This window comes from Sorex fumeus, unplaced genomic scaffold, assembly GCF_029834395.1.
Source record: "Sorex fumeus unplaced genomic scaffold, SorFum_2.1 ptg000003l, whole genome shotgun sequence".
Classification (NCBI taxonomy): Eukaryota; Metazoa; Chordata; class Mammalia; order Eulipotyphla; family Soricidae; genus Sorex; species Sorex fumeus.
The window spans coordinates 18,024,566-18,049,214 of record NW_026606060.1 but is presented as its reverse complement, the minus strand read 5'-3'; the positions used below and the strand labels follow the sequence as shown (position 1 = coordinate 18,049,214).

Genomic DNA, 24,649 nt, shown 5'->3' with positions numbered 1-24,649 from the left:
TTTTTGGTTTTGGGCCACACCAAGAGTGCTCAGTGCTTATTCCTGGCTCTGTCCTCAGGGATCATTCCTGGCAGTGCTCAGGGAACCCGACCTGGTGTCTACTATCTCTCTGGTCTGCTCTTCAATAATTTTATTTTCCTCTTGAATAATTTTTAAGATTGTAAAGGGATGATCACTTTGGATAAGAATTGGGTGCTGACCCAAAAGGAGAGAGTGAACAAAAGGGAATGCCCTGCCACAGGGGTGAGGTGGGATGGAGGGGTGGGGGGGTGGGAGGGATGCTGGGAGCTTTGGAGGTGGGGAATGGCCACCGGAGGAGGGATGGATACTCAATCATTGTATAACTGAAACCCAAGCACAAAAATTTGTAAGTCTACAACTGTACCTCATGGTGTTTCACTAATAAAAATTTTAAAAAAAAGAATTGGGTGCTGAAAGGAGGTAAAATAATATGCATAATACCTCTTCAGTAACAGTACTACAAACAACAGTAGCTAAAAAAAAAAAGGCAGTCTGGGGAGCAGGAGTGAAACTGGGGACACTGAGGGTGGGACACTGGTGAAGGGATAGGTGTTAGAACACTGGATGACTGCAGCCTAATTATGAACAACCGTGTAACTCACCATGAATCAATAAAAAAATAAAATTTTTTAAATGTAAAGGAAGGGGCTGGAGCAATAGCACAGTGGGTAGGGCGTTTGCCTTGCACGCGGCCGACCCGGGTTCGATTCTCAGCATCCCATATGGTCCCCTGAGCACTGCCAGGGGTAATTCCTGAGTGCAGAGCCAGGAGTAACCCCTGTGCATCGCCCGGTGTGACCCCCCCCCCAAAAAAAAGCAAAAAAAAAAAATGTAAAAGGATTCTGAGAAAATGAGAATCTAGGGGACTGTTCCAACCCACTGATTATTTAAATAAGCAATGATAATGATGCTGACATTTAAGTGGTGCCTTGCCACATGTGGCAGGCCTTGGTATAAGCACTTTACTTGTAGGATGCTACTATATCTCCATTTTACCCCTAAGACAAGTGAGGTACCAAGAAGCTCACTGAGGCTTGGGAGCTTGGGAGCGATAGCACAGCAGGTAGGGTGTTTGCCTTGCACGCAGCCAACCCGGGTTCGATTCCCAGCATCCCACACGGTCCCCTGAGCACCGCCAGTGGTAATTCCTTCAGTGCAGAGCCAGGAGTAACCCCTGTGCATCCCTGGGTATGACGCAAAAAGCCAAAAAAAAAAAAAAAAGGTCACTGATTTGGCCACACGCACAATCCTGGTAAAGCCAGGATTTGCGCCTTAATGTCTAAGTGCTAGCTAGGTGCCTGCCGCCATATGGAACCCTGAAAGCACCCAGAGGGCTCCTGCTCTCAGTTCCCTCTGCCCTCCAGGCTCCCTGCCCCCTCAGCCCCCATGCAAGAGACACCTCGACTCCTACCTCATCTGCCACCTGGTCTGTGCACACCTGACCTTCCAGTTCCTTGATTTCCTCCAGTCGAGGCATGACACCTGCACTTCAGCCACCCGCGCCCCACCCAGAACCGGGCCTGGGCCTCTAATGTAGACACTTCCTAGTCTACTTCCTGTTTTTCTAGTTTTTCTTACTCAACCTCTAAATATATTATTTATTTTTTTTCAAAATTCCAAACCCTTGATCTTTCTACCTGACAATTTGATTTGTTTTCCTTTTTTTTTTTTTTTTTTTTCAGTAATTGCTGGGAACCATACCCAGTGGTACTCAGGGGCCATTTCGAGCTGGGGATCGAACCCAGGGCTTCAGATCCATTAGGCAGGTACTCTACCACTCGAACCACTTCCCTGATCATCCCCTACCCTCCTTTTTCCTTTTAACGCAATTCATTTTCTTACCACCCCACCCCAGCTCCCTATGATGTAATCCAACTATTTTCACTCAGAGAAGCCCGTCAGAGCCTTCATTCTCAAGCTGCCCCCTGCTTTACAAACTCCCGGCACTGACCCAAATGCCTCACTCAATTGCTCCCCTCCAGTACTTGTCAAACACAGACTCAAAGACTCAGGATACCTTTCATCATTCAGGAAAAATTATGATGGTGTGTAGGAGAGGGCTGTTAGAAGTGAAGCTGAAACCGCTGCAGCTGAACTACCATGGAACAGCACCTGCACTCAGATTGTGGCCCAGCCCTGGGACCAACTGCTGACTCATCACATCCCCGGTTGATTGCCTCACCTATAAATGGAGGGAGCAGAGTTCGAGAGGTCGCAACTTCTTAGTCTTCCAACTCTGCCTTGTTTCTTGTGGGGTATTTATTTTTGTGCACGTGTATCCTGCTGTCTCATCTCTTCACTCCTATCCCAGAGATCCAAGACAGTCTTTTTCCAGTTTCATCTCTCCTCCATGACCTCATTTCATTCCATCTCAGATTATACTCCTTCTGTCTTTTATTTTTTTTCTTTTTGGGTCACACCCAGTGATGATCAAGGCTTATTCCTGGTTCTGCACTCAGGAATTACTCCTGGTGGTGCTTGGGGAACCATAAGGGATGCCAGGGATTGAACCCAGGTCAGCAGTATGCAAGGCAAAAGCCCTACCCACTGTTCTGTCACTCCGGCCCCACTCCTTCGGTCTTAACATCTGTATTTCTAACCACTCACCTTCTATTGGTTCCTGTACTTCCCTGGAAACAAGACATAGCACAGGGGATGAGTCCATGCTCCTTGCAGGAGCCTGGTTTGACCCCTGGCATCACACAGTTCCCTCCAGCATCATCAAGAGCGACCCCACACCCTCAGGATAGCCAAGTGTGAATTCCAAAACCAAAAGGGACACAAACCCCACATTCTCTAGCTACTGGCCTCTTGTTTCTCTCTTTCATCCAATTTTCTTGAAAGAATTGACACTCTACCTGTTTTGTATAACTCCAGATAGTGCTCAGGGGACTCAAACGAGGGGTCAGCTCGGCAAATGCCCACTGTCCTATCTCTCAGGCCCCTTGTTTGGTTTTTGAGTCACACCCAGCAGTACAGGCTCTGTGCAGGGGACACTGCAATGAAGGTCAGAGGATCATGTGTTATCCGGGATTGGGCTCCCGAAAGCAAAGCCTGTGAGCTACCTTGCAGCCCAGTTTAATACTCTGATTCATCTGATTGTCTTGGTTTATAATGCTGAGCACTCTCATTCCCTAATGCCATTACTTTCCTTTTCCCTCCCACGGTTGTGCTCTTTGAATCCCCTGCAGGGCTGAGCACATTCACCCAGATGAAGCCCTGCGGCCATCCTAGACTACCCTCCCTTCTCTCTCCCAAGGTCAGTTGATCATCAACGGATTTTACATTCAGTGAGCACCTCCCAACACCATTACCCAAATCAGCTGTTGGTTTTGTTTAGGTGCCAGACACGGTGTTGCCTGGGGACTACTCAGTGTTCAATGCTTAAGATTGTTCCCTGCATTGTTCGTGGGACCATGTGGTGCCAGGGATTGAACTGAGTCTCTTATCTGCAAAGCATGCACTCTGGCACATCAATGAGGCTTTTATTAGTTTTAAATATCAGGCATCAAATGAATATTCGTTAGCATTTGCACCGTTTTCCTAATGAACATTGTTTGGTGTAGCTATTCAGCAGCGAGTCAACACAACCTAGTTTGACTTTCCTAGAGCAATCATCATTCCTAATTTTGTTTTTTAGTCTAATGTTGGGCTGGAGCGATATCACAGTGGGTAAGGCATTTGCCTTGCATGCGGCCGATGTGGCCGACCCAGGTACGATTCCTCCGCCCCTCTCAGAGAGTCCGGCAAGCTACCAAGAGTATCTCGCCCGCATGGCAAAGCCTGGCAAGCTCCCCGTGACATATTCAATATGACAAAAACAGTAAAAGTCTCACAATTTGTTGTGAGATGTAACTGGTGCCCGATCAAGCAAATCAATAAACAACAGGAGGACAGTGCTACAGTGCTACAATCTTTTAACGTTGAAATTGACTCCAAACCCTGAACCAACTGAAGGTATCAAGCAGCAGGTACTGTTCCCAAACAATCACTAGCGACACGTAGCTGCTGAGCACTTGACATATGACTCACTCATTCAGGCCTGGCGTGGCTCAGCGGTAGAGCAAAAACTTCCACTGTGAGAGGCCCTGAGTTTAGTGCCTAAACCACGCACCGAAGCACATGACTAGTTCAATGGAGATGTGAAGTCAATGTTTTATTTTTATTTAATTTTTTTTAATTTTTTTTTTTTTTTTTGCTTTTTGGGTCACACCCTGCAATGCCCAGGGGTTACTCCTGGCCCTGCAATCAGGAATTACTCCTGGCGGTGCTTGGGGGACCATATGGGATGCTGGGGATCGAACCCAGGTCGGCTGTGTGCAAGGCAAACGCCCTACCCATTGTGCTATCGCTCTGGCCCCAATGTTTTATTTTTAAAATACCTTTCAGATTTCATTCCCATGACTGCCAGATATCTGGGCTGTCCAGAGACACAGCTTCTTACCAACTTACCCTTCTGTTGTCCTTTGCAACTTTGCTAGCTTTTCTTATTTTCCTCCATTCTCCTCTCTCTCTCTCTCTCTCTCTCTGCTTGTTTTTGTTTATGTTGTTTGGGGTGACACTCGCTGTGCTCAGGGCTTACTCCTGGTTGCTCTGTGCTCAGGGATCATTCCAGCTGGGCTCCAGATACCATATGTAGTGCTGGCAATCAAACTTGGGTCTGCCCCGTGCAACACAAGCACACTTCCTGTTGTACTGTCTCTCCAGACCTGGATGACACTTTTTACTTTTTGCTTTATTTGCTGGAGCGATAGTACAATGGGTAGGGCATTTGCCTTGCACACGGCCAACCTGTGTTTGACTCCTCCATCCCTCTCAGAGAGCCCGGTGAACTACCAAGAGTATCCCACCTGTACGGCAGAGCCTGGCAAGCTCCCCGTGGCATATTCGATATGCCAAAAACAGTAACAAGAAGTCTCACGATGGACACGTTACTGGTGCCTGCTCGAGCAAATCGATGAACAACAGGACAGTGCTACAGTGCTACCGTGCTACTTTATTTGCTTTAGGTAAGCATAAGACTCTTTATGGTCCAATTTTACCCTTTACGAAGTCATTTCACCCTCTTGGCTGCCAATCTTTTGTCTCTCTCTTCAGCAATGGCAAGGCTTCTCCTCAGGGAAAAAAAAATTGTGGTTTGTTATCCTGGCAAAAATGTTGGACAGGTAGGTAGCAAAGCTATTGTCATTGACGTCTTTCAGATGGACCACATCCAAAGAACCAGGATCTATTGGTGATCAGTTCAATTCTTCCCAGATTCGCGCCGCCAGTCTTCAGGCATAGGTTACCATCTCAAATTGGGTGAGACCTGTAATCTCGCCAGTTTCTGAATCAATCTGAATGGTGTCATTCACCCTAGTGAAAGGACCTGGGCAGTGAACGGTGCGAGCATTGTGCATCACTAAATGAGGAATTACTTTGGTGTCCACAAAGATCTTCCTTACTTTGCATAACTTGTCCTTTGCCTCCTCCGGAACATTACAATGAATAGCAAAGTGTCCTTCAATGTCATGTATCAGCCAGAAATTCTCTCCCATCTTTTTTTTTTTCTTTTTGGATCACACCCATCATTGCACAGGGGTTACTCCTGGCTCATGCACTCAGGAATTACTTCTGGCAGTGTTCAGGGGACCATATGGGATGCTGGGAATCAAACCCAGGTCAGTTGCGTGCAAGGCAAATGCCCCACCCACTGTGCTATCATTCCAGATGATATCCCAAAAACCTGCCAGGTAGGTCATATCAGTACAGATCTTGCCATCAGTCTTAATGAAGTTCTCTCTCTCTCTCTCTCTGTATATATATATATATATATATATATATATATATATATTCTGAGGGTAGGGCTGGAACATCCAGTAGTGCTCAGTGCTTACTCTTGACTCTATGCTCAGGGATCACTCATGGCAGGGTCAGAGGACCGTATGTGGTGCTAAGAATCAAATATGGGTTGGCCACATGCAAAGTCAACACCCTACTTCTGCACTATAGCTCCAGTCCCTACTTTTGCCTTTTTTTGTTTGTTTGTTTGTTTGTTTTGGCTTTTTGGGTCACACCCAGCGATGCACAGGGGTTACTCCTGGCTTTGCACTCAGGAATTACTCCTGGCGGTGCTCAGGGGACCATATGGGATGCTGGGAATCGAACCTGAGTCGGCTGAATGCAAGGCAAACGCCCGACCCGCTGTACTGTCACTCCAGCCCCTGACTGTTTTTTGGATACAGAAATTCCATTGCAAATTATTTGTCCTATTTAAGAATGACACATGGAAAAGTTTTAGATACGAAGATGCTTATCTCAGTCTTTTGTTTTCGAGCTACAGTCACCTGTGCTTGGGGGCAATCACAGTGTAAAGGACCGTGCCAGGCTGAGGATTGAAACCCAGGCTCCTGGCAAAGCTTGTGCTCCAGCCCTTTAAACCATCTCCCTGGTCCCTTAATATTTAAAATGGAAAACAATCTAAGTAAATTATGGGTTTTTTTTTTCACATCCAAAGCAGCTACAAATCTACGTGTAGTATATTTTCCACAGAAAGGCAGTATCAGAACATACTAATCTTGTTCTCAATGATGTATATATAATGGTGCATGATGCCATTTGTTTTGTTTTGTTTTTGTGTGGGAGGGCACACCTGCTGATGCTCAGGGCTTATTCCTGGCTCTGTGCTCAGGGATCATTCCTGGCTGGGTCAACCATGTGCAAAGCAGGCACCTGAACCCTGTATTTTCTCTCCAGTTCCCTTTTTGGCTATTAAATAAAACCCGGGTGGAGATCAGGCTCTTAATATCATTGTGGGTGACGTATGATATGGATGATACACTAGTCAGTGTGTACATGCTTGTTGAGAATCCTTGTTTCTGTCACGATCGCCAAAACCAGGTCCACACCCTCAAAGCCTTTACATTCTCGTGACAAAATGTGTTGAGTTGCCCTTTTGAGAAGTGTGAAGAGTATTTTTAGAGCAAGTGATTCTAATATGAAGGCCTTTCCCCTCTCAGATTTGAATCTTTTTATATTAGACATGTACTAGTTACATAGGCCTTTTGTTTCTTTCATTGTTTCCTATTTTGGGGCCACACTTGGCAGTGCTCAGGAATCACTCCCGAGGTACCCCATGCTATGGATCAAACCTGGGTTGGCCACTTACAAGACAAGTGCCACACCTACTGTTCTCTCTCTCCAGCCCTCCTTTTTTTTTCTTTGTGTTTAAATAAACTTTGAATGGAAATGAATTGGAGCTGAAAGTTGGTAAGTATCAGGGAACCCAGAGTAAAGGAAATGTTCTGATTGTTGGGGGATGAGAAACTATTATGCTTAGAGGAGAGAGAGAGAGAGAGAGAGAGAGAGAGAGAGAGAGAGAGAGAGAGAGAGGGGAGAGGGGGGTTGGAGCGATAGTACAGTGGGTAGGGCGTTTGCCTTGCACGAGACCAACCGGTTCGATTCCCAGCATCCTATATGGTTCCCCCGAGCACTGCCAGGAGTAATTTCTGAGTGTAGAGCCAGGAGTAACAAGAATAGACAGCAAGAGAGAGAGAGAGAGAGAGAGAGAGAGAGAGAGAGAGAGAGACTGTCTGTCTGTCTGTCTGTCTGTCTGCAGCGGGGAGGATGCAGGAGAGCAGGAGAGGGCCCAGAGGAGGCTAGCTTTCACCAGCAGGTAGCATACTTCATTCTCTGCTGACACTTATCAATGGAGATAAAGTTGTCAGTCCAAGTAGAGCAGGAAGTCCGGCAGTCACGCCTCACCGCCTTCATTTTCTCTAAGTGGAAGGTAGAGACAGGCCATTCAGCGCCTCAGCCGCTGGAGGTTTCTTTATAAAATCCTTCCTTGTGTCTTCCTCCTTTAAAACTCAGCTCTCCAGGCCAGAGCAATAAGACAGAGGGTAGGATGCTTGCAACCAACCCAGGTTCAATCCCTGGCATTGACCCTTGAGCATCACTGGATGTGACTCCAAAACTAATGAACAAAATAAAATAAAACCCCTCAGCTGTCCAGGATGAGAGAGAGCACCAGGGCTGGGTCCACAACAGCCAATATGGTCTCTCCTCCACCCCAGCACCTCCAGGTGTAGCCCAAAACACAAACAGAGGCCAGAGAGATATTATGGGATTTTATTTAGGCTCTTGCCTTGCACCCAGATTTGATTCTTGGCTCAGTATATAATCCCCTGAGCACAGAGCTAGGAGTAACCCCTGAGCACAGAGCTAGGAGTAACCCCTGAGCACAGAGCCAGGAGCAAACTTTAAATACGCTTCTCAAAAAATAAAAAACAGAAATAGATCAATAACCCAAACAACAGCAATAGAAAAATCAGCTGTAAAGGTTGGGACGTGGCTCTGTATTGGATCATAATCCTCATGTGGGAGACCCTGAATTCAACTTCCCACATTGCAAAAAAACTCACGCAAAATAGCATCAGTTGGCCCCTGCCTTTATGAACCACTCTCTGCCTTCCTTTAAATGTGCTGGGGGGGGGGGGGGGCGGGCACTTGCTGTAGAATCATCTTGGTGATACTTGTGGGGCACTTTGTCGAATCTTCAGAGTCTTGAGGCTGGAGTGATAGCACAGCAGGTAGGGCATTTGCCTTGCATGTGGATGACCCGGGTTCAATTCCCAGCATCCCATATGGTCCCCTGAGCACCGCCAGGAGTAATTCCTGAGTGCATGAGCCAAGAGTAACCCCTGTGCAATGCCGGGTATCACCAAATTTTTTTTTTTTAAATCTTCAGAGTCCCTAAACACTCTCTCAGACTTACCAGGTAAGATTCTTTTTTTTTTTTTTGCAGCTCCACACATACAACTCAGAACCCCACACATACAAGGCTGAGCTGCAGCCTTGGATCAGAATTTCTGACGTGGAACCCCAAGATCTACGTCTTCAAGAATACCCTTCAAGGTCCCAGTCATGCACCACAGCCCCCAAGTACTCCTGATTCATTTGCATTCAATTCTCCATGATGGCGATGGACCATTTCCCAAGGCGCTGCCTTGACAGAAGAGGATTTTCTCAGTTCCCTACATTCGTCCCTCTCGGAGAGCCTAGCAAGCTACCGAAAGTATCCCGCCTGCACGGCGAAGCCTGGCAAGCTCCCTGTGGTGTATTCGATATGCCAAAAACAGTAACAAGTCTCACAATGGAGACGTTACTGGTGCCCGCTCGAGCAAATCGATGAACAACAGGAGAACAGTACTATAGTGCTACCTACATCCAGTAAAACCTGCACTCGGCTAGCACGGTGGGTTGGGGGTGGAGGAGGCCTGTTTGAGGTATGGGTGATATGTCCAAAACTGGAGCCCAGTTGTCATGATCCCTAGATCCCCAGTTTCCCTCTGGGCATTGTGTTTTATCTCCAGAAGCCACCAGATTCTTCATGAAAGCATTTCCTAATTCTGCGGTGCTACATATCACAGGCCAACTTACAAATCTCACACTTCCTCTTGGACAGAAAATGGGGTTGATGGGGATGGCCTGCTCTGAGAAAAGTCAGACAATGAAGCCCTCTCTCTGTCGGTGATATGAGTGGAATTCACCCCACACAGATGAGCAAGCCCTCCCGCCCGAGGCCAGCTTCCATTCTAAGTGTGCCACCCAAGATTGCACAAATCCTCCTATCCGTGCAGGAGTTCAAACCGTCTCTGGAAAAAAGCCCTGTAACTGAACAGAAAGGAGGGAGTCGGAAGCTGCTGAGCCATAACAGAAGGCTTACGTGTGGTTCGCATGAAATCCAGAGAAGAGAATCCCACTAGTTTAGCAATAGTGTATCCCCCCCAGCCCCCAACACCACCCACACGGTCTCCAAAGATAAAGTTTGCTAAAAAATAAAAATCAATGGTAAACATAGTAAAGATCTTTAATTTTGGTGTGTGTGTGTGTGTGTGTGTGTGTGTGTGTGTGGTGGGGGTGGGGGCACACTTGGTGTTCAGGGGCTATTCCTGGTGCTTGGCGTTGCCCAGGTCAGGCTATCCTTTGAAAAATCTCATTGGTTTGTTTTTTAGTTTGTTTGCTTTTGGGGGCACACCTGGCGATGCACAGGGGTTACTCCTGGCTCTGCACTCAGGGATTACTCCTGGCTGTGCTAGGGGGACCATATGGGATGCTGGGAATCGAACCTGGGTCGGCCGCATGCAAGGCAAATGCCCTACCCACTGTGCTATTGCTCCAGCCCCAAAATCTCATTGGTTTTGTTCAACAATTCATCAGCCAGGTAGCATTCTACTTAGCAGTTAGGAAGGACTTTCAAAGAGCTGTACAAATGAAAAACTCCTTTTTCCAGGTAATTTTTATTAAATGAAACTTGATTAGAAAAAATGTGAGAAAAGAGAAAGAGGGGAAACATGTTCAAAAGAAACACAGGCTTGTTCAGAGTAGAAGTAGGCAAGTGAAACAAGACACAAGCAAGGAGATACATGTTCAAGGGAGAGCACGGGCTTGAAGAGCATGTCGGAAAAACTTTAATAGGCAGATGCAAGCAAGGAATTTACTGGCAAAAAGTGTCAGTTGTTGGGGCTGGAGTGATAGCACAACGGGTAGGGCGTTTGCCTGGCACACGGCTGACCTGGGTTTGATTCCCAGCATCCCATATGGTCCCCTGAGCACCTCCAGGAGTAATTCCTGAGTACATGAGCCAGGAGTAACCTCTGTGCATTGCAGGGTGTGATCTAAAAAGATTAAAAACAAAAAAACAAACAAACAAAAAAACCCAAGTTCCAGTTGTGACAAGGTATCTATTTTTAAAAAAAAAATTGTAATTAAAAAATTGTAGCTTAGGGGCTGGAGCAATAGCACAGTGGGTAGGGCGTTTGCCTTGCACACGGCCAACCCGGGTTCGATTCCCAGCATCCCATATGGTCCCCCGAGCACCACCAGGAGTGATTCCTGAGTGCAAAGCCAGGAGTAACCCCTGAGCATTGCCAGGTGTGACCCAGAAAGCAAAAAAAAAAAAAAATTGTAGTTTAGGTAATATGTTAACATTTATCATTTTGAAAATATGCTGCATTTCCCCCAGTTTTCAGGTTTTTTGGTTTTTTTTTTTTGTCAGTGCTGGGAATTAAACACAGAACCACACACATACAAGGCAAGTGCTCTACTGCTGAGCTGCTAAGTGGCGCTAAGAGTCTTCTCTGTAGAGGACGCTGGGTATTAACTGGCAGATTATCTCATAGTATTGACCACATAATTCCAATTGGTTAAAAATGGGGCACTGAAATATAATACTCTAATAAAGTATTAACTCTTAGTTGATGATGTGGAGCTTAACACAAGAGACTCCATTTTGGTTTTGTTTTTGTTTTGTTTTTTTGCTTTTTGGGTCACACCTGGCGATGCACAGGGGTTCCTCCTGGCTCTGCACTCAGGAGTTACTCCTGGTGGTGCTCAGGGGACCATATGGGATGCTGGGAATCGAACCTGGGTCGGCCGCGTGCAAGGCAAACGCCCTACCCACTGTGCTATCTCTCCAGCCCCGAGACTCCATTTTGAAGTTATTTGTTTTTAACGCGAAGCTTTGATACAACTGGCTGTTGCTGTTCATTTTGAGGTAACTGGACCTAAAGAATGCTGAGTCATCTTAGAATAAATGATTCTTCGATTTTATTTTATCTATTTATTTATTTATTGTTTTTGAGCTACACTCAGGGCTTACTCTTGGCTCTGCACTCAGGGATCACTCCTGGTAGAAATGAGTAACCATATGGTGTGCTGGGAATTGAACCCAAGTTGGCCACAGGCAAGGCAAGTAAGTGCCCTACCCTTGGTCCTGTCTCTCTGGCCCTAATGGTTCTGTCTTCTTCTTCTATTTTTTTTGTTTTTTGGCTTTTTGGGTCACAGCCAGTGATGCAAAGGGGTTACTCCTGGCTTTGCACTCAGGAGTTACTCCTGACGGTGCTCAGGGACCATATAGATGCTAGGAATCGAACCTGGGTTGGCCATGTGCAAGGCAAGCACCCTACCCACTGTACTATCACTGCAGCCCCTAATGTTTCTGTCTTCTAAGAACAACAAATCTCTCCTTCATCTAAGTTTTTACTGGGGCAGTAGGGATGTCATTTAGCAATAGAGCATTCACTTTGCCTGTGTGAACCCTGGGTTGGAAACCTGACACCAAAAATAAATAATTAAATAGAAAAATGGTTTGGTCTAAAGTTTTTATTGGATGCCTCATGAGTCAGAATGGCACTAGCTGCTAGAAAACTGATAGTGGTGAGACAGACACTCAGCCCATCACTGAGTCACCACAAGCTCTCACTCACCCGGTCCCTGGCCTGTGACTAGGTGTGATCTATGGATCTGACTGACAAGGCCTACTTGAGTAAGTAATCAGAGTCCCCCATTTCACAATAGGGACATGCTACTTGTGAGTCACCTATGATTTGAGTGAATATGAAACAAGCTATTCCCCAGAGTTGGAGTTAACCTGGGCCAGTGAAGACAAAGCTGGGCCTGCTGCTGGGCCCAGACCTGGAAGTCCTCCCAGCTCAGCCTCCCGCCAAGCTCCCTTAATGCACAGAATCACTCCCCCAGCCACATCAGGACCAGGTTGTCCCACCTCGTCATTAGAGCCCATGGAGGGATTGAGGAGAGGAGCATCGAAATGCTGGGAGTCTATCTTGAATTCCAGAATCTTGAATCAGCAGAACCCAGGGCTGATTTTAATTTATTGTCAATTTATTTGCTTATTTATTATCATTTAAAGTAATTCCTTGCTAGAAAATGAAGAATGAATTGAGAATATTTATTTGGGGTACGTGTGGGGGTATTGGATGACCCCTGGTGGTGCTCAGGGGGTCACTCTTGGCTGTGCCCTGGGGCCATGTTGGAGCTGGGGATTGAAGCAGGGTGGGCTGTATGCAAGGCAAATGCCTTAACCCTGTCCAACCTCTGGTCTGCAGGGCAGGTTTTATTTTACTTGGGGTTGAGGATTGGTACACACTTGGCTGTGCTTTGGGGGCTATGCTCAGGAGTGCCTGGGGGACCATATAAGGTGGATCAAATCAGGGCTGTGGAAGCAGAGCAAACAAGGTAGTTTCCTTAGCCCTTGTGCGACCTCTCCGGCCCCTCCAGAACTCATGTTAATGGGAATGGGCTGTGAACAGCTGGAGTGAAGAGTGAATGAACACAGTGGGGAAGGACTTTGGATTGGCATGTCTGTGACTCTGAAGGCAGCACCTATGTTCTTAGTTTGTTTGAGAGCCCAAACTGGGTTCCCTAGCCCTTAGTGTTCCTAAAAACAGCTTTTATGAGGCCCGACTGTGAAAAGCATTCACCTAAGGGCGGATCCATGCTTGGAGGCCTGAGGCTCACATATTTCTGTAAGAAATACAAAGTTAGACACAAAATCCCTGTTCCAGGAAGCCAGTAGCCCTGGAGCTTAAGTTAGATCATTTCCCAGGATCTCTGTGTGTGTTCGCGCTGGAGGGTAAAGTTAGGGAGTTTCTATGAGCTCAAAGGATCAGAGGGTTCTCTGGATGCTTTTAGAAAGGAAAGGGCCAGAGAGATGAGAGAACTCCAGTGTTTCATTTCCGTGGGCTGATGAATAAATCACTCTTCGTCCTGGGCATCCAGTCATAGGTTTAAAAGCTAACAAATCTCTGTAGAAATAAGAATTGTTTTGCGTTTGTCTTGGACTTCCTAGTGCTGCTTCTGTAGCATAAGCAGAGCAGGTCATGCAAGGAAGGAAGGAATTATCTCCCTCCTCCTGTAGTTATTGCTATTGTTTGGAAGTCACTCCAGGCGGTATGTGGCGAGGGTAAGGGGTGGAGGGGTGGACATGTGGTCCTGGAGACTAAAAACAGGACCTCACGAATGTGCTCTATCACCTCACTTCTACTCTCTGCCAGAAGTCTGCAGGAGTTGACGTGGGATCAACATTTAAGTATAGGGCTGGAGAGAACAGCAGGTAGTATGCTAACAGCCTGGCACATGCTAACTGGGCTGGATCCTCAGCATCCCATATGGTCTCCTGAGCCCCAAAAGGAGTGACCCCTGGCTGCAAAAAAAGTAAGCCCTGAGTACAGCTGGGTGTGACCCCAAAACCAAAATAATTTTTTTTTCAAATTTTTATTAGTGAAACACCATGAGGTACAGTTGTAGACTTACAAATTTTTGTGCTTGGGTTTCAGTTATACAATGATCGAGTACCCATCCCTCCACCAATGCCCATTCTCCACCACCACTGATCCCAATATCCCTCCCACTCCCCATCCCCCCCATCCCACCCTGACTCTGTTGCAGGGCATTCCCTTTTGTTTTCTCTCTCCTTTTGGGTGCTGTGGTTTGCAAAATAGGCATTGAGTGGCAATCATGTTCGGTCTATAGTCTACTTTCAGCATGCATCTCCCATCCTGGGAGGATCCTCCCAACACCCTTTTTTTGGTGCTCCCTTCTCTATCTGAGCTGTCTCAAAACCAAAATAATTTTTTTTTTATGTAGGAGTACTACTATTTATTCAGCCACCGATTAGCTGATTGAATTGTGCATGAACTCCACCTTACTTTTTTTTCATTTTTTTATAATTTTATTTATTGAATCACCGTGAGAGCAGTTACAAAGCTTTCGGGTCTAAGTCTCAGTCATACAATGAAACACCCGTACCTTCACCAGTGCCCATTCTCCACCACCAAAACCCCCAGTATACCCCCCTCCCACACCCTCCCCCTGCCTGTGGGGCAAATGATTTCCACATTACTCTCTCTCTACTTTGATCACATTCAATATTTCAACACCAGACCCATCATTATTATTTGAGTTTTTTACCCCAACACTCAGATCTGCTGAAAAGGCAACAGTAGACAATTTATGTTCTATTGTTGGTTATGAACAACATATGATGTCGTGTGGCTGCAGTAGGGCCATGTGATTTTGAAATTCCGAAATTTTAACACTTAAATCTGGAGAAATTTCTGCCAAAAGCCACTGGGTTTTGAGACTTGCTCCTGAGTCTCTGGGATCACGGCCGTTGAGCAGCTTGATCAGGAGCCGGAGAGGCTGTTCATGGGCGATGACTTGGGGTCTCATTGGGACGGGGAGACCAGGACCCCCATCCTGTGAGGCCCAACAAGTTTCGCCACTGCGGTCTCAGACTTGACTGTCCAGTGACCTCCTAAGGATGACGGCCACCAAGCCGCCAAGGGGGAAGCAGGTGGAGGGACAACACCCTTTCCCCCCTGGGGTGGCCCGCTGACAGTAACCTACTGCGGGGTCCGGATGCATTTCTGCCAAAAGCCACTGGGTTTTGAGATTTGTTTCTGAGTCTCTGGCATCATGGCTATTAAGCAGCTTGATCAAGAGCCAGAGAGGCCGTTAGTGGGCGATGACTTGTGGTCTCGTTGGGGTGGGGAGGACAGGACCGGCTCCACCCCCATCCCGTGAGGCCCTACGTGTCTCATCACTGGGGGCCCAAACCTGACTGTCCAGTGGCCTCTGGAGGATGGCGGCCATTGGGCCTCCAGGGGGAACAGACCAAGGCACGAAACCTATTCCCACCTGGGTTGGCCCAGCACCGGTAACCTACTGCAGGGACCGGACGCATTTCTGCCAAAAGCTGCTGGGTTTTGAGATTTGTTTCTGAGTCTCTGGGATCATGGCCATTAAGCAGTTCAATCAGGAACCAGAGAGGCCATGCCTCCATTATATAGCTGAGCTGGAGGTGGTTTGTGGGTGTGTCTCCCACATACCTAACTTTTGGCCTTTTACTTTCTTGGTAAACTTTGCCCCAAGCTTTTGGGGTCTGGCCAAAGGCACAGCAGCAATTTGGGCGTATCTGAAAGTCTGAAGGCGCCATCAGGCTGCTGATGCACTCACCTCACAGGTACAGATTGACCTGCTGGTGGCACCATACCCCCACCAAAATAAATTTAAAAAAATTAAAAATATGCTGTAAAGTCAGATCTGAGTTTGAATCCTGACTTTGCCACATAACATTCATTTGACTCTGGACAGGTTCTCTCAACATCTCACATTGTCTGTTTCAGTATGAAATAATATAAAAAATAAGAGATAATAAAATAACAAAAATAATAAAAAATGATACCACCCAAGACAAGGGAGAGGGTATGAAGAACTTGATCCCCTGAAGCACATGGTTCAAGTTCTTTGATCTCCAGAGGTGATCCCCAAACATGGCGCCAGGAGTAACTTCTTGGCCCTGCTGGGTGTGACAAGTACAAATTAAATACATAATAATGCTACTACTTACCTTTTATCCACTGCAAGGTTGTAGAAATCAGTTCATATATGCATATATCTGGTACACGGTAGGAGTCAATAAATAGTGGCTATTTTATTATGACTTTAGGGAAAAAATAGGCAAACTGCAATTCATGGACCAAGTTTTCTGCTTCCTGCTCCCGCCTCTACTAGCATTTTTTGGTAAAATTTTTGTTTTGTTTTCGTTTTGGAGTCACACCCGGTGGTATTCAAACTGACTCCTCGCTCTGTGCTCAGGGATAACTCCTGCTGGTGTTCATGGGATCCTCTGTGGTGTCGGGAATTGAATCTAGGTTGACTGCAGTTGCGTACAAGGCAAGTGCTTTCCCTGTGGGATTTTCTCTCCTAGAAGGAGAAGGTTACTTGAATTTTTTTTTTTTTTGCTTTTTGGGTCACACCTGGCGATGCTCAGGGGGGACCATATGAGATGCTGGGAATCGAACCCCAGATGGCTGCGTGCAAGGCAAATACCCTACCCGCTGTGCTATCGCTCCAGCCCTTACTTGGAATATATCTTTCAAGAGTCAACTATCATCTTGTCTTCAGGCACCATTTCATGAAATTAATCTTTTCCAAAAACATATTGCCCCTTCAAATGGTAAGCAAAGCCTAAAAATATTGGCCACGCAGTCCTTTAGAGAAAGCTTGTCACCTTCCGCTTTAGAGTTTGATCGCTGTGCTCACAATTTGTAGTTGACCTTCTGACCTCTAGTCAGTCTCCTGTTCTCTTTGTACATATAGACCTTGTCTGGGCACTGGGGAAATAGCTCAAAGGACCAAAGCTAAGCTGGAGTGATAGCACAGCAGGTAGGGCGTTTACCTTGCACGCGGCCAACCCGGGTTTGATTCCCAGCATCCCTTATGGTCCCCCAAGCACCGCCAGGAGTAATTCCTGAGTGCATGAGCCAGAAGTAATCCCTATGCAATGCCGGGTGTGACCCAAAAAGCAAAAAAAAAAAAAAGGACAGAAGTTATGCCTTCTGTGCACTGGCCTGGCGTTGAGCTCCTAGCACTGAAGGGCCTTCGTCACCTGGCCGTGAATGAATGAGCAGGGTGGCCCCTGAGTGCTGCTTGGGAAAGGCACAACCCAGAGATGGAGTGATGAAGAAAGCGTAGCTGCTGTGTACTTCCCTAGCTCACGGCCGACCCTGGCTCAACCCCTGGGACCGCCAGGGACTTCTCAGCACAGTCCTGGGTCACTCCTGGGAGCTGGCAGTAGGCCCTGAGCACTGCAGGATGTGACCCCAAACCAAAAGCAGAAACAAAACCCAAGCTACTTAGTTCCTCATCTCTGCAACTCCCTAGCGCAGTTTTCAAGATTTGTCATAAGCCTGCTCCTTCCTCCGCAGTCTCATCTCGCCCAGCTTCCTTTCCTCTCTGTGCCCTACTCACTTGCCTTAATGGAATACAGACAAGTCAGTGGTGTTGGCCACTGTGTTGGTCACACAAGAAAGCAATCAATTACAACATCAAAGAAAGGATACATTTGGAATCAACAACACAATGGCAGGCTAGTGAATATAGTCCTCTGGCAAGATTTATGTACTCCCACTTAGTCCAAAGCCAGCACCCCTCTAATTCCTCCCCCCTCATCTATTTTATCCTCCAGCCTACTTCCTTCTTCCTTCCTCTGGGGAGGGAGAGCAGGATCATTTCCCCTTGGAAATGCAAAGCATGTTGGGTCCTGTAGTTTGCCAACTCCTCTCTCTTAGCCTCCCGATTCATTTAAATTCAAACGCATTGAAATTCATTCAACTCATTTGTAGAATTTCTACAAATCCATCTTCAGTGATTTGTGCAGTTTTGTAACTCCACATCCCCTTCCTGACTCGAGATCATTATTTCTCAACTGGAGGGTCTATAGCCTGTTCCCAGGATATTCCAAGGTGGCCATCAGTCAAAATAAAGTCACATAAATGGGGGACTATAGCATGACACTAGGGCCAAGGTGCTAGCAGGGGGGCCATGATTGGAAAAGGCTGACACACTGGTCTCGATTGTCCCGGATTCTCTGCTGTTCCCATCAGCCTCATCTCCCCAAGTCTTCCTGCAAAGGCTGGTCTGCGCGAGTCTATAAATCAGGGTAAGGGAAGCAAGCTGCACCAGTCTCAAACCGTTAGTGACTTAAAACTGCTAACAAGGAGCTCAGGAGATAGTGCAGCGGGCAGGACGCTTGCCTCGAACATAGCCTACTGGGCACTGGTGTAAGCCTCAAGCACCTCTCCCCACCCCCACCCCCACCCAAAAACAAAAACAAAAACAACAACTTCCAATAAGTTGAATATATATGTATATTATGTGTGCAGAGAGTGGTCTCAGCATGGGGGTGGCTGGTTCTGGAGGTCTTCGACTGCTGGAGCCCTGGTCAGGGCGGGGAGGGAAATTCAACCCGCTCCCCTCCAAGGGGCCCCAGCGAGGACAGCCAGGCCAGGCACAGGGGCAGGAGACTCTCCTTGGAGGGAAGCGGGTTGAGTTTTCCTCCCCGCCCCGACCAGGGCTCCGGCAGCCGAAGACCTCCAGAACCAACCACCACCATGCTGAGACCACTCTCTGCACACATGAAGGTACCGGCAGAGGAACAAAGCCACGCGGGTCCCGGGGCTGAGATCTCCAAGCCTACTTGGATCGGGGCTGAGCATCCTCCACCCAGATCCTCCAAATTCCAGTAGGCGGGGGTCACACCCACCAACTGGCCCCCTGGCGCTGTGTAATCCCATCAATGGCCAAGACTCAGAGACTATAAAAGCCAGCTCCCGCAAGCGTGCGGCCGCAGTTGCAGCCGCGTGACATCTTATCATCTCATTCCTACTTTGGACAAACTGGCAGGCTACCAAATGTAACCTGCCCACACGGCAGAGTCTGGCAAACTCCCCGTGGCGTACCCAATATGCCAAATACCAGTAACAAAGAAGGGTCTCATTCTCCTAACTCTGAAAGAGCCTTGAATACGGCACTTTTTAAAAAAATCTCAGGCTAGGATGAAGGAGACGTTACTGGGGCCTGCTCGAGGCAATCGACGAATAACAGGATGGCTGTGATTTGTGATATGTATTTATATATACTCCATTCCTAGAGTGCTCACCAACTATCTGATATTTTTCTTCCTCCCAAGAGGGAGGAGAGGGGCAGAAGCCTAGACTTTTTTCTTTCTTTTTTGTAACATGACTTTAATGACTAATTCTCTTATTGACAGATCCTTGTCGTTATGCCCAACACAGCCGCTTTTGTAAACGCTGTGGTTGATTTTTTTTTTCCTTTTGAAGAACTTCCTTTAAGGAAGAAAGAACCCAAAATCTGAGTAGATGAATTATAACTTGGGTCAAACTTTGACTCGAGCTGCAGGAGAGCATCTGTAAACTTGGCCCCACAAGTGGGCCCGCTGTCCTTTCTCCAAAAGCCTGGCTCGGAGCCTTTCTTGGGGTGGTGGGGCTGGGTGAGAAGGGAGGATTCCCTCTTTCTCTAAAGTTTTCTTCCAGGGAGCCATGGGGCCATGATTGGGGGGTGGGAGGGTTGGGCCACACCCTGGGGTGCTCACGGACATTCCTGATTCTGTTCTGTGACCCACCCCCAACCCCATGAAAAACAAACCGGGTTCTGAAATGCTTAGAGTTGCTATCTTTCAACTACCAGGCCCGAGTTTCACCCACACTTCTCTGCGCTATCTGTATTTCATATATAGTCCCCCAAACTTGTTTTGTTTTAGGGTCACACCAAAGTTGGCTTGAAGCTACTTCCAGCCCAATGCTTGGGGTCCCTCTTCGTGGTGCTCTGGAGGCCATGCAGTGCTGGAACTAGAAGCCAGGATCCAGCATGCAAAGCACCTACTTTGCCCTTTGAACCATCTCCTGGGCCTCAGTGAACCTTGAGATGTGACCTGGATGAAATGTAGTGTGTTTAGTTGGGATCAGGTGTAGTGGTAACAGCCCCTCCGGGGTTGCCAAACACTGTCCCCTTTGGGGAACTCACCTTTCAGATTCCTTTGCCAATCCCAGTCTGCCACTTGTTTCCTGATTTTGAACTTCACCCGGTTCCTCTGTTGCTGGACCTTGTCTTCCTCCATCCTTCACCAAGACTAATAGTTTTCCTCTCTCTCTCTCTCTCTCCTCTCTCTCTCTCTGGTGCTGAGAACTCAGGATCTCACACATGCATTGCTCTATCATTGAGCTATGGTCCCATCATCTTCCTTTGATTATTATCTATTTTTTCGGGGCCTTCCCGGCCACTCAATGCAAGAACCTGAGGTTAAGTTGTTGCTCCAGGAGCTGGAGCAATAGCACAGCGGGTAGGGCGTTTGCCTTGCACGTGGCTGACCCGGGTTCAATTCCCAGCATCCCATATGGTCCCCTGAGCACTAGGAGTAATTCCTGAGTGTAGAGCCAGGAGTAACCTCTGAGCATCGCTTGAGTGTGACCCAAAAAGAAAAATAAATAAATAAATAAATAAAATATTGTTGCTCCAGCACTGTAGTATCAGGGATTGCCTGGGTCATTCTGGCAGTGCTCAGTGGCTTTCACAGCTGCACCTGGCAATGCTCAAGGGTCCATGTGGTAGAGGCAAGCAAACTTGGGTCAAGTGCATGGCACACAGATGCCCTAACCACTGAACTACTCCTGGTCCCTCTTGATTTTTTAAAAAAGTACATAAAAGTACAAAAGGACTGGAGTGATAGGACAGCCAGTAGGGTGCTTGCCTTGCACGCGGCTGACCAGGGTTAGATCCCCGGCATCCCGTATCATCCTCCAAGTCCCTCCAGGAAAGACTCCTTAGTGTAGAGTCAGAAATGATTCCTAAGCACTAGCTGGGTATGACCCCCCCCCCAATAAAAAAAAAACAGTAAAAGATACCCATAGATTTATTATTTTATTTTTTTTTGGGGGGGGGGGGGGAAGCCACATCTGGCTGTGCTCAGGGCTTACTCATGGCTCTGCACACAGGGATTATGCCAGATGATGCTTGGGGGACCTTATGGGGTACCAGGGATTGGACTGGGTTGGTTGTGAGCAAGACAAGCGCCCTACCTGCTATTCTATCTTTCTATCCTTATCCCTCTTATTTTGAACCCTGTGCCCTAAGCTCACGTTTTGCACCACGATTCTGGGGCCTGACTCAGGTGGCGATGAATACCTATACTACATTGAGGCCGTGAGTTTGATCCCTGGAGCCAACCACACCCACTGTTGGCCGGGACGCCTGGCGCTGCCCCAGAGCAGCTATCCCTGGTGCTCTGCCCATGTTTTCCCTCATCACAACTAATGTGTGGAAGCTCCAGGGACCTGAGAGATAGCTCAATGGCTTGAGCACATGAGAGAGGCCTGGGTTTGTCCCCCAGACCTCATGATCTCCTGAGCACTGCCAGGAGTCACGTCGCACTGAGCCAAGAGTAGACCCTGCAAACCACAGGGTGTGGCCCCAAGAAACCAAAATAAATGAATAATTTTCAGTGAGCCCTGAAAAAGATGCGCCAGCCTGGGGCCAGGATTGTGCCTCACAGAGATTGTGGGAGCCCCATGGTGGCCTGAGCCGTCTATACAAAGGAACAAGTGTGGCCCTGCGAGTGCCAGCCCTGCCCCCAACATGTGTCACCACCCTTCCCCCCCTCCCCCGGGGAAAATCATAACCAAGTGTTTGTGACCCCAGTCACAGCAGCCACAGTCACAAAAGGAAGGATGGGGGGAAAGGGAATTGTAAGGGTCAAAGGGCAGCCCCATCCCCAGCCAGTGCCTCAGTTGTACCCCACCTCCCTGGCTCCCGACCTCAGGCTGACCTTTCACCAGTTCGGGTTCCCTCTTGGTCTGAGCCTTTGGCTTTACTCTCTGTGACACGATTCTTCCCATCAAATCTGGGGCCCCTTCGCTCCTGTTCCTCACAGCCAGTGACCCCCTACTTGATGGAGTACTGAGGTTCGTCACTTCTCCTTCCCCTAATGACAAAGGAACCTGTGGGGGACAGGTAGCTTGAGAGGGTCCAGAACACCCGCAAGCTCACTTGTTTTCCTTCTCTTTTTCTCTTTCTTTCCTCCCTCCCTCCCTCCCTCCCTCTTTCTTTCTTTCTTTCTTTCTTTCTTTCTTTCTTTCTTTCTTTCTTTGTTTTTAGGTCACACCCATCTGTGCTCAGAACATAACAACTGTCTCTGCACCCAGGAAATTGTGGTGCTTGGGCCTCATATTTGGTGCAAAACCCAGGTGAAGTACATACAAGCTAAGGTACTAAATCTCTGTGTTCTACATGTCGCTGTTGATGGGGTTTTAGTTTTGTTTTGGTTTCATTTTTTTTTTTAACCACACCTGCTACATTCAGAGCTTATTCCTGTCTCTTCACTCAGGGATCACTCCTGGTGGGCTCAAGGAACTATATAGGGTGCTAGAGATCGAACCCAGGATGACTGTGTGCAAGATAAGCTCCCTACTCACTGTACTATCTCACTGGCCCCTATGGGCCCCTCTTTTTTTCCTTTCTTTTTGGGTCACACCTGGCTATGCTCAGAGGTTACTCCTGGCTCTACACTTAGGAATTACTCCTGGTGGTGCTCGGGAACCATATGGGATGCTGGGGATTGAACCCGGGTCAGCCGCGTCAAGGCAAACATCCTCCCACTGTACTATTGCTCCGGTCCAGTGGGCCCCGCTTTTGCTATAAACATACTATGGGCAAAAGGTTTGGGGCTGGAGCAACAGTACAACAAGTAGTACATTTGCCTTGTACACAGTCAACCTGGGATCAATCCCCGGCATCCCATCTGATCCCCTGAACACAGCCAGGAGTAATTCCTGAGTCCAGGAGTAACCCCTGAGCATTACCGGGTGTGACCCTCACCAGAAAAAAATAGCAAAGAAAAAAAAAGTCACACAGGGCTCACACTTGAATGGGGTTTAATTTATACAAATCTGGGGTCAGTGTGTTTAGCAGGAGCTGGGCTCCAGCGAACATGAACTTTGAAATAGAGACAAGGAACAGGCTTCAGGCTGTCAGAAGGGACTGGGGTGCTGCTGACAGACTCCAGGCATAGGGGGTAGGGTGAGGGAAGGGCACATGGTCCAGGGCACATCAGCCAGATATCAGTCAGCACAAAGAGGTGGGAACAGGTCCTACCTCAGAGCCCAGGCTTTGCCCGGTACCAAAAAGAATGGTGAGCCAAGGAAAAAGTGGAGGGATTGGTGAAGTCAAGGAGGGAAGGAGAAGGAAAATTTAAACGAGAACATCCAGATCAGGATGTGCCTGGCTATGCCTGCAGGAGGTTTCAGGTCCAGTCCCCAGCGAGGTTGGGAAGAATCCCAGAGCACTGAGACAGGAGTACCCCTGACCACTGCCAGGCGTGGCTCCTTTGAAACACAGCTACAGAGTATCAGGCAGACGTGTTATGAAAGAGATGAATCAAGAACAAAATTTGGCTTCTCAAGACTGAGGCTCATCTCTCTCTGTGTCTGTCTGTCTGTCTGTCTGTGACACTCTTTCCGCATCAGGGCACTGGGTGTGGCAGGCTGCATGCAAAGTGCGGTGTGGAGGCTGCAGGGGAGAGCAGGGATGGGAAGCAGCCCCCACCCACCCCGACCCAGCAGCAGGGCTGAGTGGACTTGTTCAGAAAAGAACTAGCAGGGCTGGAGCGTTAGCACAGCAGTAGGGCGTTTGCCTTGCTCACCACCTACCCGGGTTCGATTCCTAACATCCCATATGGTCCCCTGAGCACTGCCAGGAGTAACTCCTGAGTGCAGAGCCAGGAGTATCCCCTGAGCATCGCCGGGTGTGACCCAAAAAGAAAGAGGAAAAGAAAGAAAAGAAAAGAAAAGAAAAGAAAAGAAAAGAAAAGAAAAGAAAAGAAAAGAAAGAACTAGCAGCATTAGCTAGGCACCACGAGGAACCAAAACGAAGTAAACGAAGCTCGTGTTCACCCCTGCTCTGCTCTGGGAGATTCTTGGGAGAAATGTTAAGCGAAACCACCAATGACTATGTACAGCAGAATAATTTCATCCGCATATCATAAAACGCACCCTTCGAAAGGGTGGGACCTGTTGGAGGGGTTTTATTTAATTCTGTTCATAGGGTTGTGCCACTAGCTCTACCATCTAATTCTAGAACATTCCATCCCGTTATCCTGCTCTTCAGTGTCCACACTTGACTATTCTGGATATTTCTTAAAAATGGAATCAGGAAGTTATAAGTGTGGCCTTTTGTGTCTGTTCTTTTCACTCACCATAATCTTTGCAAGGCTTACCAGTGTTGTAGCACGTACAGTATTTCATTCTGTGTATGTATTTGCACGTGTGTGTACATATGTGTGTGTCTGTGTGTGTGTGTTGGGGGTGGGGATTTCCAAGTGGTGCTCAGAACTCCTGGTGATTCTTGACCAATTAGGTCTGTGGTTCAGTGGAAAGCCCCGAGAATGCTCCGTGTCAGGGATGACCAAGGTCACACCCGGTAGTGCTCGGAG

The 24,649-nt window shown here is 47.7% G+C and overlaps 1 pseudogene; it reads right to left on the bottom strand.

Moving 5' to 3' along the window:
• Window positions 1–5,074: 5,074 nt before the first annotated feature.
• On the bottom strand, window positions 5,075–20,284 carry LOC130028319 (40S ribosomal protein S4, X isoform-like; annotated as a pseudogene).
• Window positions 20,285–24,649: the final 4,365 nt, after the last annotated feature.